Below are 24,343 nucleotides of genomic sequence, written 5' to 3' on the forward strand. Positions count from 1 at the left end.
GCCCCGCCACAGGCCTGATTCTTGCTCTAGATCTTAAAATCACAACAAAGCATATAGAATGAAATTCAAGAGTGTAATTAAGAGCTCATCAGTCATAACCCTTTGAACTCAGACTGGGGGCTAGAGAGGTACCTGACACCCACAGAGGCAGAAGGCTCTCACCCCACACCTCTAATGCCCAGAGGCTGGGAAACAAGGCCGGGAAACCTGTTATTTTGCTAATTAGTGGAACCTCATTACAACTCTAATTTTCCTCCTTAATGGGGCTGCTAATTGGGACTAGTAAACTTTTCCCTTCTGAGCCCCAGAGAGAACTGAGGCTGACTCGGGCACTTGAAGGGTTAAAAAAAAGAAACCACCGATTTCCTTGAGGGGAGGGGGGCTCTCCAAGTGGCCTGACGCACTTTCTGGCTAGTCTCAGGCCAGAGATGGGGGAGAGGAGTTTAAGGCCTTCGGGGAACCACAGAGGGGGGGACAATGGAAAGGAAGAGAACAGACAGGTGTGTGGACAACGCACCTCAGTTACCTCTCCCAGTCCTCCCCACAGCCCTAGGAGGAGGCCCAGGGGGTATGCTGTCCATTTCACAGGTTAGTAAGCCGAGGCCCAGGGAGACACAAAGACTTCTCCAAGGTCACAGGCTGGGAAGCGGTACAGCCAAGACCAGAAATGCAGGCTACTGTGTCTGGCCTGCCCCTGCCTCTGAGAGAGTGAGACGACCTTGGAAGTCATGTGAGACTCGTAACCATGGGCTGCTGGCAGGAGCTGGTGATGAGAACAGCTCAGACGGTGCCTGCTGGCAGTGAGAACAGGCTGCAGAAATTCCTGGGACCAAGAGGTTTCTGCGGACCCAGTGACTAGGCCTAACACCCTCTATGAGCTCAAAACAGTATTCCCCACTGAAGCCTTCCGTTATCTGTCCCATCCTCAGATACCACCTGGAACTCCTTCTTCTATTCCTTTCCTTCTGTTTTGTTGATGCTGTATCCCATGCCTAGGACAGTGCCTGGCACATAATATGTGCTCAATAAATTTTTGTTGAGTAAATGAAAGAGTAAGATGTCCCTTGCTACTGGAAAACATGTTTGGTCCAATGCCATTCAAGGTCAGTTTGTTTGCAAGGGGATGGCAGGAAAAGAACAGGAGGTCAGAGTGGCTCTATGGTAAAACACAGCCAACTGTCATCCCCAAAAGGGTGATATGATTCCAGGATGAGGGAACAGGCCACAGGAGCTAAGTGCTAGAAGGAGAACTTCCCACAACCTTTAGACCCTTAAGAGGGCCTGGGCTTTGGGTAGCTGGGTGGGATGGCACTGTGTATGGGGGTAGTGGTGGAAGGGGACATGGCAAGGGCTCAGAGAGCCACAGTGGTGGTGAGGGGGCAAGTGGGAGGTAAACAGGGTGAAGGAGGAACCAGCTGAGCCCTGCTGAATAGCAGGAGAGACAGGAGTTAGATTTTAGGAAGTAAATCAATTTCTTCATCTCTGCAGCTACTTAGGGTATGAGAATCCTTCCCGATCTGTGTCTTTGGGGTGTTGGAAGCAGAACCCTCTGCCAAACTGGGGGCTGCCTGGCTGTTCTGAGGTGGTCGGAAAGGGTGTTTGCTGAGGCCAGGTAAGAGGTTATGCACATTGATTGTCTGGAGAAATTAAAACTCAGTGATCCAGAGTAGATAGGAAAGAGTTAATGGCAAAGCAGTCATGGAGTATGAAAGTGAGAAAAACAGAGGCAAGAAGTGCTTAGAGCCAACCCAGGGCCTGGCTGTGAGTATACCTAGTCAGCAGCCTCGGCACGGGCCCGTCTGTGTTAGGAGGGGAGGCGGAGGGATGAGACTGCCTCACGATGAGGTGCAGGGAGCGGCCCAGGGTGACCCTGACATGGTAGCAGCGAGAATGCAGCCACTCTGGCCCCAGACCCTCCTTGACGCCCGCACCAGGCCAGACCGTGGACTTCTGCCCCACCTGGTCCCAGCGACCCTGTTTCCAGCTTTCAATCCAGAGTCTGGGCATCCTCCCCCTTCTCCTCGCCCCCCATGGCACCCAGGATCCCGGCTCTCCCGCCAGCGCCTGACTCCTTCCAGAACCGCGGCTCGCAGCGTCCCAGCCCCTGGTCCTGCCAGCCAGGCCGAATTCCCTCTTCCCAGAATGCTCACGCCCTCCCCCTCCCCCACGGCCAGACCCTCGCGCTCTTCCCAGAATCCTCCAGCCCTTCGCGGGCCCCCTGCCCCGGGCCCCCACCCCTACCCCGCGGCGGACGAGGGGCGGGGGAAAGGAGGCTCAGGGGCCAGGCGCCCGGCCCCCGCCTCCCGGGCCCCATTGTTTCCCGGCGGCCGTCCCGGGCCCTCCAGGCCACCCCCCGGGAACCCAGGCGTCCCCAACTCACGGCTCTGGGGTCTGGGAAAAGCCGGAAGGCAGAATCCAGCCCCAGGGGACTTAACCCCTTAAATGCCCTGCCTCGGGGGGCGGGCTAGATGCTGAGGACTCTGGGGTCTTTCTCAAGGGGTGATCCCAGGCTGAGAACCCGGGGACCAGTTCAGGGTGACTGGGACAGAGCAGGAAGTGACCCCAGCTTCCCGGGCCCCTCTAGCCTGGAGTGAGAGCATCAGCTCTATGGGATTTAACCCTTTGCCTCCCACAGCCTGGGAAAAAAGGGGAGGTGGGGGAGCAGGGAGGTGGCTGAGACAACATCCTCTCCGCGTCTCAAGGAGGAGCAGGCAAGATGGGCCAGCCTCCATTTCGGGGGACTCCAGATTCCAGCGAGGGTCTCCGGATTTCTGGCTGCTCTGCACCTCTCAGGGGCTCCGGCAGCCACGCCCCGAAAGAAAAAAAAAAAAAGGCTCTCAGATTTGGCGGCTCCTGGTCCCCTGGGGCCAGCCTTTGTTGGGACTCAGACCCTAGCGTGGGGCTCAGATGCCTGGGTTCTGTGGTGGGAGCAGGGACCGGCCGGGTGAACTGGGAGAAGGAACATGCTACAGACTACAAATGGCTTAAATAAAATAATCATCACAGCAAAGGTTTGGGCTGAAGGGACAAGTGCAGTCAAGAGGGGATTTGTGGTGGCCTCTGGGCTGCAGCCCACTCGGAAGCTGGGAAATGTGAGCCCCATCAGCTCCTTTCAGAGGAGAAACTGAAGACCAAGGTGGCAGGAGGGAAGCCAGTGGGTCCCCCTGGCCAAGGAGGGCGAGAACATTTTCCAGTAGCTCAGGTGGCACCCAGAGGAAAACTTTAAATTATCTGGAACACTGAGATCCTCCCAAGGCCCAGGTTATCTGGGCTCTCAGTTTTTACAGCCGTTACCTCATTTCCTCTTCACCACAATTCAATGAGGTGGGACCACCTATTATCCCCATTTTACAGGTGGGGAACCTGAGGCATGAGAAGTCAAAGTACTTAAGCCATCTTATTATTTAAATTAAACACATTTGTATACTGAAGCTTATTATTCCCTAGGCACTGTGCTGAACATGGGCCTCAGAACTGAACAAGAATCAGGCTGTCTACCCTCAAGAAGTTTAATACTGTATGTGTGTGTGTTACAGACACAAAGGAATCACAGGAGAATATGAAAAGGGCTATCTGTCCAGAGACGTGAGGGAGCTAGGGGAGGAACAATCCATTCTGAGAGTGTCGGAACTTGCTAAAGCAGATGAAGCTCCTCTGGGCCCACATGGGGTCCAGAGAGTTTCGTGAGAATGGCAGGTGCAGGAGAAGAGCGCCCTGTGGGGCCCTGCCTCTGCCTGCTCCCCAGCATTGTCTCCCTTCACCCACAGTCTCATCCAGGCACATCTCCATCTTGTCCCTGGCTACCATCACCTTCAACCACTCACTCCCACTTCAGGGCCCTTTGCTCCGCCTGGTCCCCCTTACCTTGATGTTTCTCACCCTTGAAAGAATGTTTACCGCCTCTCTCCACCTCTGCCCTCCAGCACACACACATTCACACCCACCCACCTGCACACACACACACACTCACCCGTTCCACATGCACTAATGTCAGCTCTACCCGAGCAGGGATTTCATCTGTTTTATTCACTGTTGTATCTCCAGTGCCTAGAACAGTGACTGGCATGTAGTAGGTGCTCAATTAGTATTCACTGAATAAGTGGGATGAAGGCATCCTTCTACCTCTTCCATCTATCCCCGGATCAGTACCCCGGCTGGACCAATGGGGCTAGACTGAGTTGGGCAGAGCCTCGACAGCTGAGCTCCAGCTATGCACCCACATTTATCCACAGACTCACCCAGCCACTGTCACCGAGAGACAGGTCAGAAGAAGGTGGGTGGGGTCAGAGATGTGTGGACATACCAAGCCCTCACCACTCTCTCCTGCCCTCCAAAGGTGGATGCCTGCCCTGGGCCTGACTCTAGGAGGCGGCTCTACAGGAAAGCTGTGCTCTGGAGGTTCACAGAATTTAGTTTTGTTTTTGTTTTTTTTAACTGAATTAATTGCTACATTTAAATATCAATACATTTCACATAAAAATTTAAACTTCTTGCTTCCTGTGAAGATTCAAATATATGCCAACATGATCCAAATTTTCATATGGCAAAAGACTGGCTGCAGCTGGGCAGCAGTTTTCCTTCTTTAGAGGGGCATTGGCTTTCCAGCTTATCACAGTCCCTGTCACTCCTGTTGTGTCCTCAACCCTGAGGCTGAGAGTCCCGTTTAACTGTAGGTATTGATTCTGCTCCCCTTAGTCTGTGTCGCCTAGGTTCAGAGTAATATATACGAGGATAGTGTCTTCTGACAGAGTTATATTTATTGAGCACTTACTATGTTCCAGGCACTGTTCAAAGTGTTTGTACATATTAACTCCTTGAGCCTTCACAACAACTCAATGACATCAATATCATTATTATCCCAAAGATAGAGAGGGTCAGTTACTTGCATTCAGCTTGTAAGAGACAGAGCTGGATTCAAACCCAGACAGGCTGGCTCCAAAACCACCATCGCTCCTAACCACAAGGGATGCTCAAATCAGCTCCAGCTTCTATGGGGACCAAAGGGTAAGCCTCTCAGCTCTGCCATTTTCTCCTTCATTTTGCTCTAGGAGAGCGGGGAGTTGGGAAGGTTAGGGCACTGCCATTTGGGCAGAACCATCGTCCAGGTACAGTTTGGGTGCCCTGCCCTCGGGGGAAAAGGGGCACTCTGACTGTAGGCAACAATTTGATGTCCTGTTGCCTACAATCAGCTGGCATAGCAGCCGTGAAGGAGAGAACTCCCAGAAGGATGAGGATGACTCCTCACTGACATCTCTCATGGACAACCCATTGCCATACTCTTTCTGGTCACAGCTCACCAGCCTTTCACGTGGCTCCACACTATAGGCCCTTGTGCCCTGAGGCCAGGTCTCTGCCATAGCAGTGAGGTCCTGAGGAAGACCTAGGTCCAAACCTTACTCCATCCTCACTGAATTCGCCTTTCGGAAATTTAGCTTTCTTTTCCTTGGAAAGGGGGACAGGAGGGTTAAACGAGATAACACAAGTCACAGCAAGAATCTTCTATTCCTTTTCCCAGAGAAGCTGTCGTACTCTAATTAGGCTTGTCTTTGTCTTCCTCATCAGAATTCACAGCCCTTCGTCTGGTGGCCAGGAGAACAAGGAGTCTCAAAACCACGTCTTGAGACAACACAGGGAATGTTTACTCTGTTTAACTTGGAGGCCCATAGTCATACACTCCATCCCTTTGCTGAGCTGTCATGGAGGGGAAACTCGAGAAGGCAGGCCACTAAAGCCAAGAACGCCAGGCCTGCAGAGGCCAATCCTGCTCATTGTCACAGGCGCCTTCTCCCCATAATGGTTCTTCAAACACAGGCAGGAGAGGCTGTCACCAGGAAAGCATGGGCCACCTTCCCTGGACATGTGCACTGACCCACAGGGTGTGTTGGGGCTGCTTTTCAGGAATGTGGTCCTCGAATGTGGGACAAGAATTACGTCAAAGGCCTGGGGGGTCCCTTCTACCTCTAAGAGGCTGGGATTCCAGGATCATTCATTCCTCTACTCTAGAACCTATACCTGTTGCAGCTGGATCGATTCCCATAGGGTTTCCAAGGGGCGGCTGGTGGATTTCAACTGCCGACCTTTTTGGTTAGCAGCCATATCACTTAACCACTGTGCCACCAGGGCTCCCTAGAACCTACAGGGGTGCACTAAAGCTTCTCAAGTCAAGTCTTATCCTCCTGGCGCCTCCTAACCATACATTTTAAGGCCCAGGCCTAAGTCCCTCTCTCAAATTTTCTTCTTCAAAAATTGCCTACTCTTAACAACAAAAAGACAAAAAGACTCAATCAAAAAATGGGCAAAGGACATGAACAGACAGTTCACCAAGCAGGATATTCAAATGACCAACAAGCATATGAAAAGATGTTCAACATCATTAGCCCTTAGGGAGATGCAAATCAAAACCACAAGGAGATAACACCTCACCCAGCTTAGAATGGCAATGACTGAAAAATGGAAAACAACAGATGTTGACTAGGTTGTTAAGAAACTGGAACCCTCATCCATTGCTGGTGGGAATGTAAAATGGTGCAGCCACTGTGGAAAACAGTTTGGCAGTTCCTCAAAAAGTTCAACACAGAGCTACCATATGGTCCAGTGTTATGGATTGAATTGTGTCCCCCCAAAATAACAACAACAACAAAAATAAAAACCCAAACCCGCTGCCATCAAGTGGACTCCAACTCGTAGTGACCCTGTAGGACAGAGCAGAACTGCCCCATAGGGCTTCCAAGGGGCAGCTGGTGGATTCAAACTGCCAACCTTTTTGGTTAGCAGCCGAGCTCTTAACCACTTTGCCACCAGGGCTCCCCACAAAAGGACGTGTTTTATAAATCCTACCCTATGCCTGTGGTTATAATCCCATTTGGAAATGGGTTGTCTTTGTTATGTGAATAAGGCAGGATTAGTGTAGGATGTCTCTTGACTCCATCTCTTTTGAGATGTAAAAGAGATTAAAGCTAGCAAGGAGAGACGGAGGAAGAGAGATGCCAAGCAGATGAAGATCGCCCAGGAGCAGAAGCGCAGAAGAGACAAGGACCTTCCCCCAGAGCTGACAGAGAAAGCATTCCTCTGGAGCCGGTGCCCTAAATTTGGACTTCTAGCATCCTAGACTATGCGAAAATAAATTTCTGTTTGTTAAAGCCATCCACTTATGGTATTTCTGTTATGGCAGCACTAGATAGCTAAGACACCCAGCAATCCCAGTCCTAGGTATATACCCAGAAGAAGTGAAGGCAGGAACGCAAACAGAAACCTGTACAACAGTGTTCACTGCGTCACTTTTCACAGTAGCCAAAAGGTGAAAACAGCCTAAATGTCCATCAACAGATGAATGGATAAACCAAATGTGCTATATACACACAGTGGAATACTATCCAGTCACAAAGAGAAATGAAGTTTTGACGCATGCCACATGGATGAGTCTTGAAAACATGCTGAGTGAAATAAGTCAGTCGCAAAAGGACAAATACTGTATGATCTTACTTACATGAAATAAGCAAATATCTAAAACTCCAAAATTGTTAGTGGTTACTAGGGGTTGGGAGGGAGAGAGAAAGGGAGGGTTTTTGATTGGGGGCATTGAGTTTATGTTAATGGTGGTGGAATATTTTGGAAAAGGATGTCGATAATGGTGGCACGACATGAAAAATGCAACCAATGTCATTGAATGATAAATGTAGAAGCTGTTGTACTGGGGAATATTTTGGTGTGTGTATTTTCACCACAATTAAAAAAAAAAAAATCTACTCAGTGTGGATGCTTTCAAAACCCTTAGATGTCAGCTGCTCAGCCCTGCCCCTTTCCCTGAGACCCTGTTCTTTCTCTCCATCTGCCTAACAGACTTAATTGGTGGCCACCCAGATTCAGCGGCTCCATTTCTCTACAGGATACATACCTTGTCATCCTGCTCCCCAAGGCCTAGGGGTGCTCTCCTCTGCACCCCTTTAGCCAGTGGGTCCTCAGCCCTATGGCAACCTTATTTGGGATACCCCTGCTGAATCTACCTGCCTCTTCTATCCCCCTTGCCAATGCCATTGTAGCCCTCGGGTTCACACCCCTGAATCACTGCAGTGACTTTCTAACTGGTCATACTGCTTCCAGGCCCTTCATTACTTCCCATCCATCTGGTGCTCCATGGATCTTCCAAGAATCACCACTGTGCTCACCTTCAGAACACCTCCAAGGACTACTCATTATCAATGAAGTTTTTGTTTTTTAGTTTTCAGAAATCACAGAACTTTTACATTTTTTAAAAATCCGAATAATTTTAAGCTATATAAAACCGTACATAATTGGGTTGTTGTTGATGATGGTTTAAAATATGTGTACTATTTTATAATCAAATATTTGCCTTAAGGTGTGTTCTGAAATAACTCTAGTGGCTCATTAATTTTTCTGGGCCTCAGTTTCCTCATTTGCATAATGACAACTTCAGATAGATGTTCTCCAACCATCAGACTCTATGAATCTATGAATAGTTTTTGTATATTCCATGACTATTTTGGGGAGGATACACAAGCACCTGGGAACAGTAATTGCTTCTGGGGAGGAGGGCTGAGGGTCTATGTAAGCTTTTATTCTGTTGGATTATTTCCAATTAAAAAGTTGTTTTTTTTTTTTTTTTACAGTAAATATTTGAGGTATAAGGTTGGTGATAGAAGTTTTGGGATTAAAACCTGTTGATTTCCTTTTCACATTTGTCCTGATCCAAGTCACGCTAAGACAAATGGGACTGACTTCCTGTCCATATGTGACACATGAACATAGGGAGAGACCCCAGTGACCCCCGGGAACAAATGTTCCACTAGGGCCAAAGGATGAGAAAGGAGGTTCGATACAGAAGGAGGACGATATAATATTGTCAAACACAGTTGAAACACTTTTAAAATTGATGGTTACGAAGGAGGGGGGCAGTGGGGAGGAAAAAACACTAAATAGACAGTAGATAAGTGGTAATTTTGGTGAAGGGTAAGACAGTACACAATACTGGGAAAGCCAGCACAACTTGACCAAGGCAAGGTCACGGAAGCTCCATAGACACATTCAAACTCCCTCAGGGACCGAATTACCGGGCTGAGGGCTGGGGGGACCATGGTCTAGGAGAACATCTAGCTCAATTGGCATAACATAGTTTATAAAGAAAATGTTCTACATCCTACTTTGGTGAGTAGTGTTTGGGGTCTTAAAAGTTTGCAAGCAGCCATCTAAGGTACTCCACTGGTCTCACCCCATCTGGAGCAAGGGAGAATGAAGAAAACCAAAGACACAAGGGAAAGATTAGCCCAGAGGACTAATGGACCACAACTACCACAGCCTCCACCAGACTGAGTCCAGCAGAAGATGGTGCCCGGCTACCACCACCGACTGTTCTGACAGGTATCACAATAGAGGGTCCCGGACAGAGCTGGAGAAAAATGTATAACAAAATTCTAACTCACAAAAAATAATAATAATAATAAAGACCAGACTTATCCAACAGAGACTGGAGAAACCCTGAGCGTATGGCCCCCGGACACCCTTTTAACTCAGTACTGAAGTCACTCCTGAGGTTCACCCTTCAGACAAAGATTAGACAGCACCATAGAACAAAACAAGACTAAATGGGTACACCAGCCCAGGAGCAAGGACAAGAAGGCAGGAGGGGACAGGAATGCTGCAACAGGGAATCCAAGGTCAATAAGGGGAGAGTATTGACATGTCGTGGGGTTGGCAACCAATGTCACAAAACAATATGTGTATTAATTGCTTAATGAGAAACTAATTTGCTCTGTAAATCTTCATCTAAAGCACAATAAAAAATAAAAAATAAAACGCTTTTAAAAAATCAGTAAGCTCTTGAAGCCTGATTCCACCATTGGCATACCCCAAGGAACCTAGAGTTGTACCTATAAAACAAACAAAACCCATTGCTGTGGAGTTGATTCTGACTCATAGAAACCCTGTAGGACAGAGTAGAACTTCCCTACAGGGTTTACAAAGCTATAATCTTTACAGAAGCAGACTGCTACATCTTTCTCCCTTGGAGGCGGCAGGTGGGTTTGAACCACCAACCTTTCAGTTAGCAGCGGAGCACTTAACCACTGTGGCACCAGGGCTCCTTATCTATAAAACAGTGAAGTCCAAACTCATGAAGGATCTGACCCCATCCTAAATCAACTTTTCTGCCTTCCTGCACAATGCTGTCCTAGGTAAACCCCACTTTTACATGGAGCCAAACACTCCACCCTCGCCCACTCCTCCCATTCTTCACAGTAAGGACGGTCCTGCTTCTGGACTTTTAACCAAGCTGTAAGTCCCTCCACCTCCTCTAGAATGCTTCCCCTTTTTCTTTCTACTCAGGCAAATCTTGCCTGTCCTTCTGGGGCCTGTTCAAATGCTACCCACTTAAGTCCAGGCCCTGATAGTGACACAGGTTGATGAAGCATTTTATAACTTGCAAACGACTTTCACGTACGTTAAGGCATTTGGTTCTCTTGATACATCTGAGAGGCAGGTATTATCATCTGTTTTTTACTCATGAGGAAACAGGGCTTCAGACAGTCACATAACATATTCCAGGTTACAGAACAACGTGAGATCTTGGGATCTTGGCATCTTGGATCTTCTGACTCCAGATTTGGGGCTTCCCTTATTCAAAATCTAGCTAAATTCCACCTCTTCCACAAAGTCTTCTCTGACTACAATATCTCCTAGACAACTGTCCTCACCTTTGTCATGGTCTCCTTGTAAGAGGCATGATAAAATGCAAGGTTTTACACTTTATATAATTTTACTCACCATCTTTGCGACATCTGGGTTCCCACTGTACTGTTATTGATATTTTTCTTCAATTCGATTCATATTTCTTAACTGAAAGAAACATACCTGAGAAAACTCAACATCAGTTAGACAAATAGAATATGTCTTGTCATAAATTATAATTATATACACAAATAAATACAATGCAAAAGAATAAAGTTGGACCCTTACTTCACACCATAGGCAAAAATTAACTCAAAATGGGTCAAAGACATAAATATAAGAACTGAAACTATAAAAATTTTAGAAGAAAACATAGAGGTAAATCTTCATGACCTTGGATTTGGCCATAGTCTTAGATATGACACCAAAAATACAAGTAACAAAAGAACGAATTGAACTTTACCGATGTTAAAAACTTTTGTGCCTCAAAAGATACTATCAAGAAAATGAAAAGACGATGCATAGAATTAGACAAAATATTTGAAAAGCATATATCTGATAAGCGTCTAATGTTCAGAACGTACAAAGAATTCTTACTACTCAACAACAAAAAGACAATCAAGCCAATTTAAAAAATGGTCAAAGGAATTGAACAGACATTTCTCCGAAGAAGATATACACATGTGCAACAAGCACATGGAAAGATGTTCAACATCATTAGTCATCAGAGAAAGGCAATCAAAACTACAATGAGATGCCACTTCACACCTACTAGGATGGCTAGGTATTTACAGTGAATAAGTTGTTGGTCTTGCAAAATTCTATCATGAGGTTCCTCGTCACCAAGGCCATATTTTCCAACTACTGATCCTTCTTTGTTTCCAACTTCTGAATTCCAATCACCGGTAATTATGGTATCTTGATTGCATGTCCGATCAGTTTCAGACTGCAGAAGTTGGTAAAAAATTTCAATTTCTTCACCATTAGCATTAATGTTTGGTGTGTAAATTTGAATAATAGTCATATTATCTGCTCTTCTTTGTAGACGTATGGATATTATCCTATCACTAACAGTGTTGTTTTTCACGATAGATCTTGAAATGTTCTTTTTGACGATGAGTACAAAGCTGTTCTTCAATTTGATACTGCATGGTTTAAAATCAGGAAAGGTGTGGGCAAGGGTTGTATCCTTCCACCGTACTTATTCAGACTGTATTCTAAGCAAATAATCCAAGAAGCTGGACTATATGAAGAAGAACACAGCATCAGGATTGGAGGAAGATTCATTAACAACCTGTGATATGCAGATGACGCAATCTTGCTTGCTGAAAGTGAAGAGTACTTGAAACACTTACTGATGAAGATCAAAGACTTCAGTATGGATTACACCTCAATATAAAGAAAACAAAAATCCTCACAACTGGACCAATAAGCAACATCATGAGAAACGGAGAAAATATTAAAGTTGTCAAGGATGTCATTCTACTTGGGTCCACAATCAATGCCCATGAAATCAGTCGTCAAGAAATCAAACGGCATATTGCATTGGGCAAATCTGCTGCAAAAAAACTTCCTTCAGGTGTTAAAAACAAAGATGTCACTTTGAGGACTAAGGTGTGCCTGACCCAAGCCATGGTATTGTCAATTGCCTCATATGCATGTGAAAGCTGGACAATGAATAAGGAAGACTGAAGAATTGATGCCTTTGAATTATGGCGTTGGCGAAGAATACTGGATATACCAAGAACGAACAAGTCTGTCTTGGAAGAAGTACAACCAGAGTGCTCCTTGGAAGCAAGAATGGTAAGACTACGTCTCACATACTTTGGACATGTTATCAGGAGGGCTCAGTCCCTGGAGAAGGACATCATGCTTGGTAAAGTAGAGAGTCAGCAAAAAAGAGGAAGATCCTTGACGAGATGGATTGACACAGCGGCTGCAACAATGGGCTCAAACATAGCAACGATTGTGATTGTGAGGGTGGCGCAGGACGAGGCAGTGTTTCATTCTGTTGCGCATAGGGTCGTTACGAGTCGGCACCGACTCGATGGCACCTAACAATAATAACAACAGGATAGCTAGAATTTTTAAAAAAAGGAAAATAACAAGTATTGGTGATTAGAACCTCATACATTGCTGGTGGTAATGTAAAATGGTGCAGGCACTGTGAAAATAGTTTGATGGTTCCTCAAAAAGTTAAACATAGAATTACCATATAACCCAGCAATGTTACTTCTGGGTATATACCTCCAAGAATTGAAAACAAGTGTTCAAACAAACACTTGTACATGAGTGTTCATAGGGCACTATTCACAATAGCCAAAGGTGGAAACAATCCAAATGTCCATCAACAGATGAATGGATAAACAAAATATGGTATATCCATATAATGGAATACTCTTCTGCCATAAAAAAGGAATGAAGTACTGATAAATACTATAACATGAAGGAACCTTGAAAACATTATGCTAAATGAAAGAAGACACAAAAGTCCACATATTGTAGGGCTCCATTTATATGAAGTATCCAGAGTAGGCAAATACATGCAGACAGAAAGTGGATTAGTGGTTGCCAGGGACTTGGGGAAGGGCCAAAGGCTAAGTGATTACTTAATAGGTACGGGGTTTACTTTTGGGGTAATGAAAAGTTTCTGGTGATGGTTGCACAACATTTTGAGTGTACTAAATGCCTCTGAATTGTACATTTTAAAAAGGTTAAATGGTGAGTGTTATTAAATAATGTTAAATTTTACCTAGATACTGATTCCTAACTAAGATTCTGGGTCTAAGGGGCTTTGTGTGTGTGCATGTGTATGTGTGTGTGTGAGAGAGAGAGAGAGACAGATTGAGAGAAAAACCAGAAGGACCACCCTTCTGACAGTATTATTTCAGTATGCTGGCAGAAACCAGCTGAGATTATCACCTGCGCACACCCATTCTCTCCGTGGGTGCTGGTACACTACCGGGCACATGAGCAGATATGGGCTGTATTTCAGCCCAGGCTTAATCCGAAAGCCAAGATCTATGAACTAGATCTTCTGCCCAGAGGGACGATCTTTCTTTAACGTGTCTGTCCTGAGAGGGCACCTTTCTGTAAATTGCCCAAAGGCACCATGAACTGGCCGCTCTCTTCTATATTTTGGGAAACTAGTCGTAAAAGGGGTACAAACATGAAAGCCAGTCAGAACTCAGTTCTCATGTCCACCACATACCACTTAGAGTCCTTGTTCAAATTCCTGGACCCTCTGTGGATCTCCATTCCATAAAATGGGGATAACACCCGCTCGGAAGAGTCAGAAGATGAAATAAGGTGTACTCATGCACTACCAGTTTCCATTCTTCTCCTGTTTCTCCCATCAGTTAGCATCATCTTTCATTTTTGGCTTAAATACTTTTTTTTTTTGGCACTGGAAAAGTAATATAACCATATTAAAGAAAATATTGTTAAAAAATTAAATCACTCATTTTCACTGCATTTTGCTGTATTTCCTTCCTGTGTTTTTTAGCCTTTTTATTTTTAGATAATTGTATGTTTTTGATGCTTCCTTGTTTTCACAGCCACAATTTTAATGGTTATATATAATTCCTTCCACATATACCATGCTTTGACAAGCCATTTCCCTCGTCGAATATTTACACTGCCTCCATTTTTTTTCTGTTACAAATAAAACTCTGATAAACATCTCTGAGAATATATGTCTCTTAAATTTTGGCTTTCTTCTTAAAATACAGTCCTAGAAGTAGAAATATGGGGTCAAATCTGTGAGCGTTTCTCTGGCTTTGGTGGTGCACAATTGGTTAATTAGTTGTGACTTGAAATGAGGGACTTTCAGCCCATATCCCTCCATCTTGTCTGAAGGATTCAAGGAGAGATTTCATTACATGTCTCTTGCTGAAATCCATGTAAACTAGATCTAAAGAATTCCCTTGGTCTATGAGCCTAGTAACCTTATAAAACCTAGAAAGAGTCCCTACTTATAGGGTGGATATGAGGATTTAATGGATGAAAAATCTTAGAACACTGCATTCATCATTGTCAATTCCTATTCTTTTTATCATTATATAAAGGACGTGGTTGGTCTGATACTGTGATTCTTTGTGGATCACGAACTTCCCTTGCTGGGGCTTTAGGGGTTGTGTTTTGTAAGGTTATTATCACTAGACTAATGGCTTCTGACTGCTAAGAGGTTTTTGTTTTGCTTTGTAGGTTCATAAAGAGAACTACGAAGAACTATGAAGATGTGCAGCCTTCCTCTAATATACAATGCTAAGAATGGTAAAAGGAGCACTGGTGGTACAGCTGCTAACCAAAAGGTTGGCAGTTCGAATCCACCAGCCGCTCCTTAGAAACTCTGTGAGGCAGCTCTACTCTGTCCTATAGGGTCACTATGAATCGGAATCGACTTGATGGCAACAGGTATGTTTGTTTGTTTGTTTGTTTTTGGTTTAGAATGTTAAAAAGACACCTTTAAGTGGGTCCCATAAAGGAATGAGGGAATTTTGCAGTTGTGTTTGTTTCTTATTTATACCTTGCTTGGTTTCAAAAGGAACTTGATTCTTTATAGAGCTATATAAGTTACACAACAGGTGCCTGGCAGCTAGTAAGACTGACAGCCACTAGATGTTGGCCATTATTACTATTAGTAGTTGTTGTAGTAGAATTAGTAGTATTATTAACAAGAAAAAAAATAACATGAAAAAGGGAAAATGAAGAGGGGAAATGATAACATGAAGCCAAGGTTGGTGCACAAAACATACGGTATAAAGTTCAGTTTATACAATTCCTAAAAATAGGTCACAGATTTGCTGAGCTTTCTAGAGACCCAAGCAAAGATCGATTATATAATTTATATGAGATTTGGGAGAAAGTTCTCCTGTGAGTCTTCTTCAAGATGACATTTTGTGATGCAGAGGATCACATCTTCAACCCCATTCCTTGGTTCTGGATCCAGTCCAACACACCGACAGATAGGCAAATAAAGCCCCAAAGATCTATGATACAGAATATGGCTGCGCTAAGTTTAGCTAGTCATGCTTTTAAAAGTACTGTTAGCAACCACACATTCCAGCCATAAAAAAACTCAATAAACCAAAAAACCAAACCAAACTCTTTGCCATCAAGCTGATTTTGACTCATGGCAACCCTATGTGTTATAGAGTAGAACTGCCCTATAGGGTTTTCTTGGCTGTAATCTTTATGAAAGCAGATTGCCAGACCTTTTTTCCATGGTGCCACTGAGTGGGTTTGAACCGCCAGCCTTTAGGTTAGTAATCAAGCACAAACTGTTTGTGCCACCCAGGGACCTTAAGGGATCCACAGAATGTCAAATTTTAATCACCGGTAAACTCTAAGAAAAACTAGCTAAAGCATGTGTTTTAGATTCTATGTGGTTGGTAGATAGACACACAGTATCTCCTTGCCCAACTCCAGGAGGCCATTCACAGAGAATGCAATATGGCGGCCCTAGAAATACCTAACGGGTAAGAAGATGGTTTTGTTTAGTGTTTGGAGGTTTTTGTTGTTGTTGTTTTTCTTTCTTTTCTTTTCTTTGTTCACCCTTGAGAGCTGACTGTTAGGTCTGGAACAAGCTTACCTTTTAGTAATCAAGCTGTGCTAGCTTTAAACTGGTCTATCTCTGTGTCATCTGTCAGGCCTCCTTCCCTTTTCCCCAGAGATTAAGGGCCTGTAATCCCAGACTGGATTTTACCTTCTTCCTCCTCTCACCATAACTAGTACTTTTTTTAAATTGTGCTTTATGTGAAAGTTTACAATTCAAGTCAGTCTCTCATACAAAAATTTAGACATACATTGTTATGTGACCCTAGTTGCTCTCCCTGTACTGTGACAGCACACTCCTCCTTTCCACTCCAGATTTCCTGTGTCCATTCAACCAGCTCCTGACCCTCTCTGCCTTCTCATCTCGCCTCTCGACAGGAGCTGCCCATTTAGTCTATGTATCTACTTGAGCTAAGAAGCACACTCTTCATGAGTATCATTTTATGTTCCATAGTCCAGTCTAATCTTTGTCTGAAGAGCTGGCCTCGGGAATGGTTTTAGTTTTGGGCTAACAGAGAGTCTGGGGGCCATGTCTTCTGGGGTCCCTCCAGTCTCAGTCAAACCATTAAGTCTGGTCTTTTTACTAGAATTTGAGTTCTGCACCCTACTTTTCTCCTTCTCCGTCAGGGACTCTCTGTTGTGTTCCCTGTCAGGGTGGTCATTGGTGGTAGCCGGGCATCATCTAGTTCTTCTGGTCTCAGGCTGATGAGGTCTCTGGTTTATGTGGCCCTTTCTGTCTCTTTCACCATAAGTAGTATCTTTTGAGCCAAGCATTTAATATGAGTTATTTTAGTTTTTGTCATAACTCGGGCAGGTGGCTGTTGCTGCCCCTATTTTATACTGAAGAAACTGAAATTCAGGAAGATGAAGTACCTTGTCCAATGTCACCCAGCTAGTAAGAGCTGGGATTTAATGCCATCCTGTCGGCTCAAGGCTCTTACTCTTCCTTATACCATGCATCTTACTCAGGAATCATCTGTTTGCTGATCTGCTTTAGAATTCCAACTGAGTTAAACATCAAACTTCTCGGCCTTTGGTTTGTAGCATTGATCTCGTTCCCCTTTTTTGAAAATTGGGACTTCATTTTTCCGTCTCCAGTCTTTTGGCATCTCTTTTCTGAGGAGGCAGGTGGGTGGAGTTCTCAATGGCAACTTTTCTTATGACACTCCTCCAAGTCAGGTCAGGAAAAAGGCATTAATTCAAAGCAACACGATGCTTTCTTAAAACCTCACACTTCTTAAGTTAGGTTTCAATTTCCTCTTCCCAGTGTTTGTTATAAAACAAACCTCACAAAGCAAATAAAAACAATCATGAACTACCTTTTTTTAAAAAAAAAAAAAACTTAAGAGGTTATCAGCTTTAAATAATTTGATTATTTTACGATGTGGGGAAGCAGGCATTCTCAAACATTCTTAGTAAGAGTATGCATCAGCACTGCCTCTTTGGAGGGCAATTGGGTTACGCTGGTAGAAGTTTAAAATGCCCACACCCTTTGATCCAGCAATTCCACTTCTAGATCCCATAGACATAAGGATATTCATTGAAATGTTGTTTTCATAGCAAAAGACTAAAATAACCTAAATGACCATCAGACGGGAGTTGATTAAATAAATTATGACATATTCATATAATGGAATATTCTTGCAGCTGTGAAAATAAATGAAGCAGATATGTACAGACTGCCACGGAACGTTCTCCAAAATACTTTATGTGAAAAAAACAAGGCTCAAAGCAGTATCCACAGTGTGTTATCATTTTTTGTGTTTTTCTAAAAGGAGATGCTTGCCTATGCACACGTTCTCTCTGGAAAGATACACTAGCGACTGGTAGCAGCAGTCACCTTAGGAGGGGGGAATGGGATAGGAGTGGGCAGAGGCAGGAGGAAGGCTTGCTTTTCACTTACGTCTTTCTATACTGTTTGCAATTTTTTTTAGTCACATGAGTTTTTTCCCCAAGAAGTGAAAAAGAAAAAGAAATCTTATTAGAAAACATATTCTGTATTTTATGGGTATGATTTTCCTTGCTGGAGAAAGTGTGAATGGTTTTTGAACCCAGGGACACACATACTCCTCTTTATACTCTTGCATCAATTATAGGGTCGCTATGAGTCAGAATCGACTGGAGGGCAACAGGTATACGTTATGTAAGGAACTCTGATGGCGCAGTGGTTAAGCACTGGACTGCTAACTGAAAGGTCAGTGATTCAAACTCACCAGCCGCTCTGTAGGAGAAGGATGTGGCAGTCTGTTAAAGATTATAGTCTTGGAAACCCTATGGGGCAGTTCTACTCTGTTCTATAGGGTTGCCATGAGTCGGAATTGACTCAGTGGCAGTGGGTTTGGGTTTTTTTGTTTTATGCATTATGTGTTCATTTACCTTGGGACAGTCACTGCTCTGGCTGTGAGTGCCAGAAAGAATCTAATGCAACATGGAGCACTTGGCAAGGAGGCAAGGAGGCAAGGGTGCCAGCTTCCAGTCCCGACTGAACCACTCATTTGTAGAGTGATCCTGGAAAACCCCACACTGTTCTCATGTTAGAGTACAGAGATGACAAGGTGGACATCTGCCCTCTTAAAGCTTAAACCAGGTAGAGGGAGCAGCATGGCAAACGACATAGAGGCATGAAAGTCCATGCCCACCAACTCCGGTGCCTCATTTTCCATTGCTCCCTCCACTGCTTCACTCACAGCTCCCACACCCACCCACCATCTTTTGGGCTCAGATCTCTTCAAAGACTAATTGCTAAACCCCAAGGGTTCAAGACTTGTAGGAAATGAAAAGAAGGACAACCTTATCCTGTTCTCCAGATCACTGCAAACCCTAACTAAGGGCCTTTAGTACTAAATGTTGAAGCCACATGGAAACTGCCTAGAGGGATTCTGAGTACTAGAAGCAGGAAGATACGGCCAGTCTGAAATGTCTGCTCCAAGATTTCCAGGGGCTTGTGTGCTATGTTGGGCTGGAAGGCAATCATCCTGGCACATAACAACCTGATTTTATTTTATCCTTAAAACATGTACTCAGCACCTTTCTTTCTTTGGATGTCTGCAACTTGCTTCTTTTTAAAGTCTCAAGATCCTTTTTAAAGCAAGGATGGTTCTACTCTGGGCGTAGGTCCATTCCAGCGGTGGCTGTATTCATTATCGATTTTATAAGTTATGAATAAACTGATCTTGTTAGGTGCCCTTGAGTTGGTTCCGACTCACAGCGACCCTATGTACAACAGAAAGAAACACTGCCTGATCCTGCGCCATCCTCACAATCGTTGTTATGTTTGAGCCCATTGTTGCAGCCACTGTGTCAGTCCATCTCGTTGAGGGTCTTCCTCTTTTTGGCTGACCCTCTACTTTACCAAACATGATGTCCTTCTCCAGGGACTGGTCCCGCCCGATAACATGTCCAAAGTATGTGAGACAAAGTCTCACTCTTCTCGCTTCCAAGGAGCACTCTGGCTGTGTTTCTTCCAAAACAGACTTGTTCGTTCTTCTGGCAGTCCATGGTATATTCAATATTCTTTACCAACACCATAATTCAAAGACATCAATTCTTCTGTCTTCCGTATTCATTGTCCAGCTTTTGCATGTGTATGAGGTGACTGAAAATACCATGGCTTGGGTCAGGCACACCTCAGTCCGCAAAGTGACATCTTTGCTTTTTAACACTTTAAAGAGGTATTTTGCAGCAGATTTGCCCAATGCAATAGGTCACTTGATTTCCTGACTGCTGCTTCCATGGATGTTGATTGTGGCTCCAAGTAAAATGAAATCCTTGATGGCAGTCGATCTTTTCTCCATTTATCATGATGTTGCTTATTGGTTCAGTTGTGAGGATTTCTGTTTTCTTCATGTTGAGGTGTAATTCATACTGAAGGCTGTGGTCTGATTTTCATCAGTAAGTGCTTCAAATCCTCTTTGCTTTCAGCAAGCAAGGTTGTGTCATCTGCATATTGCAGATTGTTAATGAGTCTCCAACCATCCTGATGCCACATCTTCTTCATATGGTCCAGCTTCTGGGATTATTTGCTCGGCATACAGATTGAATAAGTATGGTGAAATGATGCAACCCTGATGCATGCCTTTCTTGATTTTAAACCATGCAGTATCCCCTTGGTCTGTTTGAACAACTGCCTCTTGGTCTATATACAGGTTCTGCATGAGCAGAATTAAGTGTTCTGGAATTCCCATTCTTCACAATGTTATCCATAAATAAATTAGGTTGTATAAATTTGCACAACTCCTTCGCTCTAGACTATCTAGACATTAATTCCTATGACAGAACGATGGGTTTTGATCCTTTAGTTTGGAGTCCCCAGAAAAAGTTTCCAAAATGCAGAGGCAGTGTGGAGGAGAGGAAAAGGATGCACCCTGGAATCAGGTGACCTTGAGTTCAAATCCAGACTCTGATATACATTCAGTTACTAACAACAGTTTCTGCATCCATTAAATAGGAATAGTAATAACATTACCCTTGTAGAATTGCCCTGGGTGGTACAAATGGTTGACACATTCAGCTGCTAACTGAAAGGTTGGCGATTCAAGTCTACCCAGACTTACCTCAGAAAAAAGACCTGGCAATCTACTTCCAAAAAAATCAGCCATTGAAAACTCTGTGGAGCACTGTTCTATTCTGATACATATGGGGTCAGCATGACTCAAGGCAACTGGTTAGAATTGCCCTAAGGTCATAGATAAAAGGTATGTAAGTGGAAAACTCACAGTGCTGTGGGGTCCAGGAAAGAAAGGTAAATGAGTTAAGGAAGGCTGGTACTTACTTATTGTCATTTCTATCGCGTTCCTTATCATTTCACCAAACTTACCCTCCAACAATCTTTTTTTTTTTTTTTAATAGCAGTAAAAATGATAGTAATAATGTATTAATTTATTAAACCTTTACAACTCTGGAGGTAAATATGGTTATATTACAGATAAGAAAACAGACGCTAGCAGGACAGGTTTCCTTTCAGAGCATGCTGTCAAGGTCTTGGAACCAGACAGAGGCGATGGTTGCACAGCATTGTGAAGGTACTAAATGCCATTGAATTGTTCACTTTAAAATGGTTAATGGTTAATTTTATGTGATGTGAATTGTACCTCAATAGAAAAAAGAAAGAAAGAAAACAAAAAAAAAGCCCAGAAGTTCAGAAAGGTTAAATAACTTGCCTGAGGTTGCACAGCAGGCAAATGGCAGAGCTAGAATACAAATCCAGGCAATGAGGCTCTGCCGCTCTTGATACTGGCACTAGAAAGTTTCCCAGAATAAACACGGAAGGCAACTCTGCCCTTCTCAGGAAGGTGAACCATTATGCCTCTAGATATTGATTTAACCAGCTGGAACCGAAGGGGTTATTCCCACTGAGACGCCAGAGCCCTTGGCTCCTAGAGAGGCCCTTCTTGGTGGGCGGGAGGAAAAATGCACTTCCTGCCTGTGTCTGGGACTCGGGATTCAGACGTGCTTTCTCCCTTCCGCTCACGGATCTGAGGCCTCTGGCCTGCGGCCCTTCCCTCAAGGAGGGCTGTGCTCAAGGAGTGCTATGCAGGGGACGAACAGAGGGCAAGGGGATGCCCTCGAAAGGCATCCTTGTTCCCTGAGTTCCGGAAATGGAGATATATGAGCTGGAGAGGGCAGGCAAATCAGACCCCAGAGAGGCCAGGGCCCCGCGCAGACAAGGGGCGCGCTGAAGGGAGTGCGAGAAGGGGGTATCTCTGAGAACCTTTGGCAGACAAATGATTTGTTGCCTTCTCGTGCCCTGGTGGGCCCTTGGCTGGTCTCTGGGGAGCCCCCGAGGTCGTTGGGTGGACTCGTGTGGCTTTGTGTTTCTCCTGTCAGGGCCGGCAGCCTAGTCCCAGTTAGAGGGCCCTCTACCGGTTCCTCCCGAGAGAGACCTCGAGGCATCCGAGAGCTCGGGTAAGAAACCACTCATTCATTCCTCTGCCCTCGCCTGGTGCTGTCCTGTACGCCTCCTCCTCATTAATCCTCACAACTGCCCCGTGAATAGATGGTATCATCCGTCTTTCAGAGGCGACTTGTTTATAAAGTCGTTTTAAACGGACTTGCCCAAGGTCATTCAGCTGCCAAGTAACGAAGCCAGGACTGCGCCAAGGTGTTCAGACTCTTGGGCGCTTGGCTCGCGTTGTTGTGATGGCTAGATCGTTAGGCCGATTATCTCAACTCAGCAGGCCTAAAACCAACCTGGCTTTTGTTTTTGGCTGTCCCGTCTCTTTTCGGCAAGAGAGATGGTTCATTCTCAGTCAAGGTGGAACCTCAGTTATCTTTTCTCCTGACCCTCCCCTCCCCTTGCCTTATACTCTCCCTACCAAACTTTGTCTTCATCTTTATCATCCACCCGACCTTTCCAGCCCCACTGCCGCCATCTTTCAGCTTCGTTGTCCCAAACCTGTGTTATTGCGGTAACCTGTCCCGCACCTTACTTCGTATGCCACTCCAGCACAAGAGTCCCCAAACCCTTGCATCAAGCCATCCGCTGTTCAAAATATGCATTTAGTGGTAATTGGCTGTCTGTAAGCTCCCGGCAAAACTCCTTGGCTTGGCATTCAAGGTCATTTGCAACCTGGTCCCGCCCACTTTTCCCTATTGGTTTCCTAAGTAGAAGTTACATATTGGGAGTTACAACTGGCAATACATTTGGCTGGCAGAGTTTCTTTTTTAAACTTGAGTTTATATTTATTTAACAATTGGGAGATTTCATTTAAAAAACCCAAACTGCCAGTTTCTTTTGAAATAATCACTAGAGCTGGGAACCCTCAACCCATGTTCTTGTATGTGGCAACTGGTTTGAGCTGGGGAGTAGCAGCCCCCTTTAGATGGGCTGTGCCCTCCAGTCCATCACAGTCTCCACCACCCCCAAGTACATCCCTGTGTCTGAGCCTGAGGAGCAGCTGGTGGGCTTGAGAGTGATAAGATGTTTTTCATTAAACATCTAGAGAAATAGGTTTTTGGTACCTGTATCTTGATCAAAAATGCACAAGTGGAAGATCAAAGGGATGCATTTGTAAAGACAAATGAGAAAAAGTAAGCACCAGCCTCCTTAACTCATTTACTTTTCTTTCCTGAACCCCATAGCAATGTGAGTTGTCCACTCATGCCCTACAGGAATCCTCACACACATCTACATCGATGACCTCACAGCCTCTCAAATGAACCTCGTACCATATCTTTTACAGTAAATAAATATTATTCAGCCAGTTCTGCTCTGTGAAGCCTTCCACCATCAGCCATCCATCCAACCAACCATCCGTCCATCCATGTCATCATTCTTGAGGCCAGGCACTGAGTTAGGTTGGGATGACCAACCCACCACCATCTCTCCGTCTCCGGATTTCTAGGGCTGTGCCTAAAGCACTGTCGTGTACAATGTTTTGCACATGGCAGGTGATCAGTAAATAATTCAGCTGAGTAAATGGCAGTCACACGCATGTTCTATCCCCCCAGTTAGAGTGTAAGGTCTTTGGGGCAGCGTCCAAATTGTTAACTCTCTTTGCAGTGTTTTAGCAACTAGCACAGTGCCTGGCACATGGCAGACACTTGGTAACGTCTGAGGAAATACGTGCCTAAGAAGGCGTCTCAGGCCAATAGTAGATACGGAGTGTCCATCTAGTCCCGTGGCTAGAAGCAGCATCCCCCAAACCTTAATGCAGGGGAATGGAAAGGCAGTCCCAGAGAACAGAGGCCTTACTCAGTGCTGACAGTTGGAGGCACTTCACTGACCCCTTGACCGGGAGGCTCTGCTCAGGATTCAGCAGAAGCTACATCTCAGATCTAGCTGTGTCTGCTCAGTCTTGTGAGTGAAGACCCAACCTGATTCTGATTCTGAATTCCAAGATCTAGAATAACAACAATGGTTAACGTACTGAGGTGCTCTCTGAACCAAGCACTCACTAAGTGCTTCGTACCTGTGGCCTCCTTCCAGCCTCCATCCAAAAAATGTGTGTATCAATTTGGCTGGGCCATGATTCCCAGAATTGTGTGGTTGGCCTCCATTTTGTGATTGTAAATTTATGTTAAAGAGGATTAGGGTGGGATTGTAACACCACCTTTACCCAGGTCACATCCAGTGTAAAGGGAGTTTCCCTGGGGTGCGGCCTGCACC

At 44.9% G+C, this 24,343-nt stretch overlaps 1 protein-coding gene across 2 annotated transcripts in view; it reads right to left on the bottom strand.

Moving 5' to 3' along the window:
• ZNF629 (zinc finger protein 629) overlaps window positions 1–2,572 on the bottom strand; it is a 6,511-nt gene extending 3,939 nt beyond the window's left edge. For both annotated transcript variants that reach the window (XM_004386675.2, XM_023740989.1), the window contains exon 1: window positions 2,381–2,572. The gene's annotated coding sequence lies outside the window, so the exon portion shown is untranslated. The remainder of the gene's footprint in view (window positions 1–2,380) is intronic.
• Window positions 2,573–24,343: the final 21,771 nt, after the last annotated feature.

This window comes from Trichechus manatus, unplaced genomic scaffold (assembly GCF_000243295.1).
Source record: "Trichechus manatus latirostris isolate Lorelei unplaced genomic scaffold, TriManLat1.0 scaffold00170, whole genome shotgun sequence".
Taxonomy (NCBI): Eukaryota; Metazoa; Chordata; class Mammalia; order Sirenia; family Trichechidae; genus Trichechus; species Trichechus manatus.